We start from the raw sequence: 8,993 nt of genomic DNA, 5'->3' as shown, positions 1-8,993 counted from the left end.
TTTGGAGCATCTGCTGGGACAGGTGTGTCTACACGTGGACGTGGTAGTGGCTTGCCTTGTCTTTTGCGTTTGATTTTTTGATAGAAGGTTTTAAAATTATATGAAGTAGAGCCCATCATATTTGCCTCAGGAGTTTGCTGTTGTGTGGGCAATGGTCGTGATTTACCCTTTATTCTGAGAAACTCCCCAGAAGTAAAGGGAGACAAAGCAGAACACAGGGCTTCTACCAGAGTTGACTCATGCATCTGCTCTAATGTTGTTTATTATCTTCTGCAAATTTTCTCTTCATGATTCCTCCTTATTTTTTTCCCCCAAATTGGCCTGTTTGTCTTTTTCTAATTAGTTTGCATGAATTTTCGTATGTATGGAAATTAACCTTATTACAAATATTATTTTCTAGCTCCATCATTTGTATGTTGACTTGTATTTTGCCAAACGAATGCCTTATATTTTTATAGGGTTAGATATAACTCCCTTAACTTTTTAAATTAAACATAAATAAGAATATTTTATTTATTTATTTTAGAAAAAATAAATAAGATATTAGAAATAAATAAGAATGAGTTCTGTGACAAACTAGAGGGGTGAGATGGGGTGAGAGGCGGGAGGGGGGTTCAAAAGGGAGGGGACACATATACCTATGGCTGATTCAAGTTGATATATGGCAGAAACCAACACAATATTGTAAAGCAATTATCCTCCAATTAAAAATAAACAAAAAATGAGTTTCCATTCTTATTATTTAGAAAGGTGATATTAACACTTGGATTGTGTGAATCATCTTCTGATTTTCTGGTAAATTTTCTTTGTTTTATTTGAACCTTTTAGCTGGTTGAAATTTATTTTTTGCCTCTGATTGTGGGATGTGAAGTTGCTCAGTCGTGTCTGACTCTCTGCAACCCTATAGACTGTAGCCTGCCAGGCTCCTCCATTCATGGGATTTTCCAGGCAAGAATACTGAAGTGGGTTGCCATTTCCTTCTCCAGGGGATTTTCCCAACCCAGGGATGGAACCCAGGTCTCCCGCACTGCAGCCAGACTCTTTACCATCTGAGCCACTGGGATAAAAGTCTTTCAAATTTTATTTCATTTGGATAACCAGTTTTGCCAGCATTATTAAGTAAATGCTTCCCTGATAACTCAGTTTGTAAAGAATCTGCCTGCAATTCAGGAGACCCTGCTTTGATTCCTGGGTGGGGAAGATTCTCTGGAGAAGGGATGGGCTACCCACTCCAGTATTCTTGGGTTTCCCTTGTGGCTTAGCTGGTAAAGAATCCTCCTGCAATGTGGGAGACCTGGATTCAACCCCTGGGTTGGGAAGATCCCCTGAAGAACGGAAAGGCTACCCACTCCAGTATTTTGGCCTGGAGAACTCCATGGACTGTATAGACATGACTGAATGACTTTCACGTTGCTTAAATGGTCCATTTTTCACATTGAATAAAACACTGTCTTTGTCCGATATGAATATCATACCGATGCGGATCAAATTCTGGATTTTCAATTAATTTCCAAGAATCTATTTTCCTATTCATATGTCAATATTATGTTGATTTTCATTATAATGGCTTTTGGGAAGATTCTTAGAAGTCATAAAGTAAGTCTCCACCCACCTTTCCCCCCTACACTTTTGGAGCAAGTTTTAGGCATATTCTTCTATGAATATGTGAATTCAAAAATAAGTTAGCCTTTTTAAATTCTAGTTGGAATTGCATTAAGTTTATAGATTAATTTTAAAAGAATACACACATATATATACATACACATACATATATAATATCTTCTCATCCAAGAGCCTGGTACACTTTTCTAGGCATTTGGCTTTGTTTTACTCTTTTCCTTACAACTTAAAATTTGAGTCATATGCATCCTGTGACTGTCCTGTTAAATGTATTCTTTAATGTTTTGTCATTTTTGTGTAAATAAAATGATTTTTCCTAATTCTATTCGAAGTACTTAATACTAAGTAAAGGAGCTGTTGGCTTTTACATATTTAGCTTATATATAGTTACCTTACAATTGTTTCATTACTTGTAGTGGGTTTTTTTCCGTCTGACCTGTTGAAATATTGTGGGTTGTCTAGGTATGCAACAGCAAAAAGATAAATTTGTTGGTATATTTTGATGTTTGTAGCCATCATTTTCACTTTGTGTTTTGCATTGTCTAGAACTGCCCTATCCAGTATCGTAGCCACTGACCACATCTGCTTATTAGAATTTAAATTAAGCAAAAGTGAAATTCAGTCCCTCTGTCACACAAGCCACATTTCAATTGCTCAGTAGTCACGTATGACTAGGGGTTATCATACTGGATAACACAGAATAGAGAATATTTCCACCAGTGAAGAAATTTCTATTAGCACAATGCTAGAGCATTCAAGAAAACTGTATGATAATAATAGTTATAGTGGTGACTTCTGGATAATTCTTGATTTTAATTGAAATGTCTCATTATTTTTCTTCTTAAAGTCATTCAATAGTCAAGGAAATATAACTTAGATTAATAATGAGATTTTATATTTTAAAAAAAGATCTATTATCAACTAATATTGGTAGGCATGGGGAAAAAGGATGGTCTCAAAGTTGTTAGTGAAAATGTAGTGTTATAACCCTTTGGGCAAGCAGTCTGGTAACATTTAGGAATATACATGCTATTCCTGTGATTATCCTCCAGTAAAATGACGCCTTAGAAATGAAATGACTAATACATAAGGACAGACTCGTGTACAAGGGTGTTAACTACAGTGTTGTTTGCATGGGTCAGAAATTGAAAACAGAGCAAATTTTGCAACCAGAATGGCTAAAGAAGGTGAGATATGGCTTTACCATGGCATAGCATGCAGCCATTGACAAGGAGGAGTTGGAGCTATATTCAGTGACTTTGAGGAACTGCTATGAGGTATTGTTGAGTAGGAAAAATAAAATGCAGAAAAGTGCATACAATATATCATTTTTGTAAGTAAAACAATGAAAAATACTCCAAAGAGCAGCTGCATATGAATTACATAAATATGTAAATGAGATTATATAGAGTTCTTTGTATAGGTGTGTATGGGATATATGAATATGGGGAAGTTACAGGTTGTTAACATGGGTTATCCGGCAGAGCAGATACGGGATGTGGTGTTGTAAGAGAATGAGCGCAGGGAGGGCATGGTAATATTATTTATGCAAAAAATATATGCATATATGTGCATGAATAAAAAAAATCTATAAATGAAGAGATGATTCCATTGATTAATAAGGCTCATTTCAAGGTTGTGTGACTTCAGATGACTCCTACCTTTTTTTGTAATTTTAATATCTTATTGAATTCTGTGCAGAGAGCAAGTAAGCCAAGTTAGAAACAGCAGAACTCTTTTATTTTAGAACCTTTCACCCAAATGCTTAGCACAATGCCTGGCAATCATTATGCGCAGAGAAAACAAAAAAACTAAAAACCCCAAACCCAAAGGTTGAAAACATTTGTAGTTTTGACACTATTCTTTGAAATTGATTGACATCCTAAAGTTAGACAAATACTTTATTTCCTGATATTAAAAATTATATATATCACATTACTTAATTCAGTTAACTTCAGTAGAGATTAAAAAAATTAAGCCCATCATTTTCCTTCTTAGATGAATAAAAAAATCTCATTTAATGTATGATTTTAAAATACATTAATATTTGAAAATTAAATAGAACTTAAAGTCAGTTTTGAATTGCATTCTCTTTTTTGAGAAGTTCTTGTAAAATTCCGTACTCCTTTCTTCAAAACATGCCCAACACCCCCAGCAAAATAAATGCATACATACGTGCACATACACAGAATCCAGACTGAAATTTATTAGCCAAACTTGTGGAGTAAAGGCAATTTCCCCTCATTATTTTCTTTTTCTTAACTTTTTCTGGCATTATCAGTCATTTATCTTTCCAGATAAATTTTAAAAACATTTTGTCAAGTTTCATATTTCTTCCCCCTGCAAAACTTGCTAGTATTTTGTTTAGGACTGTATAAATCCAATACATTAATTTGGAAAGAATTAGCATCTTTGCAATGTTCTATCTTCTTATCCAGAAATTTGCATTTTTCCCTAAAAAAAAAATCTTGCAAGCTTTCTTTATATATTTAAGACTCTTTAAAATTCAGAGTTTTTTTTTTTTTTGACAGAAAAGTAAGATGTATTGGTGGGCCTGAGTAAGGAGGAGACAATGCTGAGGCTCTCATGAGTACAGGGACTGCCATTTGTCCAGGGAGCCACCCTTAGGGATGTATCTGACCCCATAGCCCTCTGAGATGAGCTGCTTATCTGCCACCATGTTCTCAAATTCATCCACATTAAACTTAGTAAATCCCCACTTCTCTTGGAGATGTAGATCTTCTGGATGCCAGAAAACTTGAACTTGGCCCTCCCTGGGGCCTCAGTCACATGCTCCTTGTTCTGCAGCTTGCTGCAGATGGACATTATGACTCAGACAAAGTGGATCCTGGCCCCTGTGCCCTGGGGCTTTCTAAAGGTGCTGCCTATACCTGTCTGGAGCCTAGACTGGGGACAGCATGCTGGTCATGAGTATCTGCTGGAAAGGGCTGTCTCCAAGTCCCTTAGCACAGCTGGTGTAAGCAACAGGCTACATACTACTGAGGAGCCATTGCACGTTGGGCCTCCACGGGGAAATGAACACGGTTGGCTTAATTGGCTGCAAAGAAAATTCATGTTTATTGAAAGTACCTACGGCAAAATTCACCCTTTACAGGTGAACCATTCTGCAGCTTTTGACGAATATATGCATTTATGTAACCATCACTGCAATCAAGAAAGAATATTTGAAAGTGAAAGTTGCTCAGTCGTGTCCTACTCTTTGCGACCTCATGGACTATACAGTTCATGGAATTTTCCAGGCCAGAACACTGGAGTGGGCAGCTGTTCCCAACCCAGGGATCAAATCCAAGTCTCCTGCACTGTGGGTGGATTCTTTACCAGTTAAGCTACCAGGGAAGGCCAAGGATACTGGTGTGGGTATCCTATCCCTTCTCCAGAGTATCTTTCTGACCCAGGAATTGAACGGGGTTCTCCTGCATCACAGGTAGATTCTTTACCAGCTGAGCTACAGAGAAGCCCAAAGAATATTTGCATCACTGCATAAAATACAACCTTTCCCCTTCTAGTCAACTCATATCCTCACTCTTATCCCTAACTTTTTGCTTTTCTCCTATAATGTCATATAAATGAAACCCTAGAGCATGTTTGCTAATGACCCCTTGATTATCCCTGTAGTTTTGGTGATGGTAACTCCATCCCCCTGGCTTACAGGTAGGGGTTCAGAATGACCCCTTGACACCAGCTGGGCCAGTGAGATTCAAGCCCAGGACTTTTGTTGCAACTAATACCCTTTCCATAGGGTAACTGAACACCTGGAAGATAAGCTTAGAACTGCTGAAGGTCATCTTACAAGGATGTGGGAAGAGGCTGCTGATGAACAAAGCCAGTAGTCAGAGAAAGAAGGTTTTTACATCCAACCAGGCCTGAGGATGCACTCCTGAATTTTTCAGTTACCTGAGCAAATACAATAGCTTGCCAACTTTTGTTTGTCTGTCTTTCTGTGCCAGTCAGGATAAGCTTTCTGTCATAGAAAGAGGCTTAATGAGGCTCCACATGCAAATATTTTTTTAGGCCCACTATGCACCAAGGCATAGAACATGAATTACCTGCATCAGTCTCAAACCAGGTACACTAGAAACAGGGCTCTGATGAAGCACAAACACAGATTAAATTAAGAAGTTTAAACATATATAAATACATTTAATCTGAATATTTTGTATGTGAATGAAGCAGGGCAAAGACTAATAGAGTTTTGCCAAGAAAATGCACTGGTCATAACAAACACCCTCTTCCAACAACACAAGAGAAGACTCTATACATGGACATCACCAGATGGTCAACACCAAAATCAGATTGATTATATTCTTTGCAGCCAAAGATGGAGAAGCTCTATACAGTCAGCAAAAACAAGACCAGGAGCTGACTGTGGCTCAGACCATGAACTCCTTATTGCCAAATTCAGACTTAAATTGAAGAAAGTAGGGCAAACCACTAGACCATTCAGGTATGACCTAAATCAAATCCCTTATGATTATACAGTGGAAGTGAGAAATAGATTTAAGGGCTTAGATCTGATAGATAGAGTGCCTGATGAACTATGGAATGAGGTTTGTGACATTGTACAGGAGACAGGGATCAAGACCATCCCCATGGAAAAGAAATACAAAAAAGCAAAATGGCTGTCTGAGGAGGCCTTACAAATAGCTGTGAAAAGAAGAGAAGTGAAAAGCAAAGGAGAAAAGGAAAGATATCAGCAACCAAATGCAGAGTTCCAAAGAATAGCAAGAAGAGATAAGAAAGCCTTCTTCAGCAATCAATGCAAAGAAATAGAGGAAAACGACAGAATGGGAAAGACTAGAGATCTCTTCAAGAAAATCAGAGATACCAAAGGAAGATTTCATGCAAAGATGGGCTCGATAAAGGACAGAAATGGTATGTACCTAACAGAAGCAGAAGATATTAAGAAGAGATGGCAAGAATACACAGAAGAACTGTGCAAAAAAGATCTTCAAGACTCAGATAATCATAATGGTGTGATCACTGACCTAGAGCCAGATATCCTGGAATGTGAAATCAAGTGGGCCTTAGAAAGCATCACTACAAACAAAGCTAGTGGAGGTGATAGAATTCCAGTTGAGCTATTCCAAATCCTGAAAGATGATGCTGTGAAAGTGCTGCACTCAATATGCCAGCAAATTTGGAAAACTCAGCAGTGTCCACAGGACTGGAAAAGGTCAGTTTTCATTCCAATCCCAAAGAAAGGCAATGCCAAAGAATGCTCAAACTACCGCACAATTGCACTCATCTCACACGCTAGTAAAGTAATGCTCAAAATTCTCCAAGCCAGGCTTCAGCAATATGTGAACCGTGAACTTCCTGATGTTCAAGCTGGTTTTAGAAAAGGCAGAGGAACCAGAGATCAAATTGCCAACATCTGCTGGATCATCGAAAAAGCAAGAGAGTTGCAGAAAAACATCTATTTCTGCTTTATTGACTATGCCAAAGCCTTTGACTGTGTGGATCACAACAAACTGTGGAAAATTCTTCAACAGATGGGAATACCAGAACACCTGATCTGCCTCTTGAGAAATTTGTATGCAGGTCAGGAAGCAACAGTTAGAACTGGACATGGAACAACAGACTGGTTCCAAATACATCAAGGCTGTATATTGTCACCCTGTTTATTTAAATTATATGCAGAGTACATCATGAGAAACGCTGGACTTGAAGAAACACAAGCTGGAATCAAGATTGCGGGGAGAAATATCAATAACCTCAGATATGCAGATGACACCACCCTTATGGCAGAAAGTGAAGAGGAACTCAAAAGCCTCTTAATGAAAGTGAAAGTGGAGAGTGAAAAAGTTGTCTTAAAGCTCAACATTCAGAAAACGAAGATCATGGCATCTGGTCCCACCACTTCATGGGAAATAGATGGGGAAACAGTGGAAACAGTGTCAGACTTTTTTGGGGGGGGCTCCAAAATCACTGCAGATGGTGACTGCAGCCATGAAATTAAAAGACACTTACTCCTTGGAAGGAAAGTTATGACCAACCTAGATAGCATATTCAAAAGCAGAGACATTACTTTGCCAACAAAGGTTCGTCTAGTCAAGGCTATGGTTTTTCCTGTGGTCATGTATGGATGTGAGAGCTGGACTGTGAAGAAGGCTGAGTGCCAAAGAATTGATGCTTTTGAACTGTGGTGTTGGAGAAGACTCTTGAGAGTCCCTTGGACTGCAAGGAGATCCAACTAGTCCATTCTGAAGGAGATCAGCCCTGGGTGTTCTTTGGAAGGAATGATGCTAAAGCTGAAACTCCAGTACTTTGGCCACCTCATGCGAAGAGTTGACTCATTAGAAAAGACTCTGATGCTGGGAGGGGTGGGGGCAAGAGGAGAAGGGGACGACAGAGGATGAGATGGCTGGATGGCATCACTGACTTGATGGATGTGAGTCTGAGTGAACTTCGGGAGTTGGTGATGGACAGGGAGGCCTGGTGTGCTGTGATTCATGGGGTCACAAAGAGTTGGACACGACTGAGAGACTAATCTGATCTGATCTGATCTGATACAGTTTCAGCTCACCAGATTATTTCCCAGACCCAGCTTCTTCATCTAACCCATCACTTCTTTTCTCAATGGACACTGACTTTAATTTTCTCTAAGGAGCAGAAAAGGAAAGTGGAGAGGACATTGCTGTTTTGAGTAAGTCCCCAGGACCAGGTCACAATTCACCTAAGTTGACCACTTATTCTGCCTTTAACAAATCAGCTTCTTTAACATTTTGATGGTGTAGTATCTCTTCATGTATATATGGGTAATGAAGAAGCAGACCTGTGTTTATTTGCAGATGATACAATTTTATAGATAAGGTTTAAGAAATCTACAAGAAAGTTACTAGAGATAGTAGCTAAATATAGAAGATCTAAGATACAAGACATACATATACAAATATCCACTGTACTTTTTATATTAGTCACAAATAATTGGAAAGTGAAAATTTAAAATACCACCTATAGTTCTATTAATAATATCAAATGTTTATACAGATAAGTTTATCAAGACGTGTGCAAGACCAATAAACAGAAAACTAATCAAACATTGCTTAGAAAAATTAAAGAATACCTAACAAAAAAGAGAGATATACCATCTTCATGGACTCATTATTGCTAAGATGTCAGCTCTCCCCAACCTGAGTCACAGATTCAATGCAATCTCAATTAAATTCTTAGTTTTTTAATTAATTGAGACAGATAAGGTAATTCTAAGGTAGTTTTTTTTTTTTCTTTTTAAAAGCAAAGGGAATAGAATAGCCAAAACAATTGTATGAAGAACAAGTGTGGAAGTCTCATAACATCTGATTTCAAGGCTTAATATAAAGCATCAGTAATCATCACATTAGGCATAATCA

General features: G+C 38.0%; 1 pseudogene; it reads right to left on the bottom strand.

Annotated features, from left to right (window-relative positions):
• Positions 1-4,566: 4,566 nt before the first annotated feature.
• On the bottom strand, positions 4,567-4,684 carry LOC133231249 (small nucleolar RNA SNORA70; annotated as a pseudogene).
• Between the last annotated feature and the right edge of the window lie 4,309 nt (positions 4,685-8,993).

The sequence above is a fragment of the Bos javanicus genome, chromosome 18 (assembly GCF_032452875.1).
Source record: "Bos javanicus breed banteng chromosome 18, ARS-OSU_banteng_1.0, whole genome shotgun sequence".
NCBI classification, from domain to species: Eukaryota; Metazoa; Chordata; class Mammalia; order Artiodactyla; family Bovidae; genus Bos; species Bos javanicus.
This window is presented reverse-complemented; position numbering and strand designations above follow the sequence as displayed.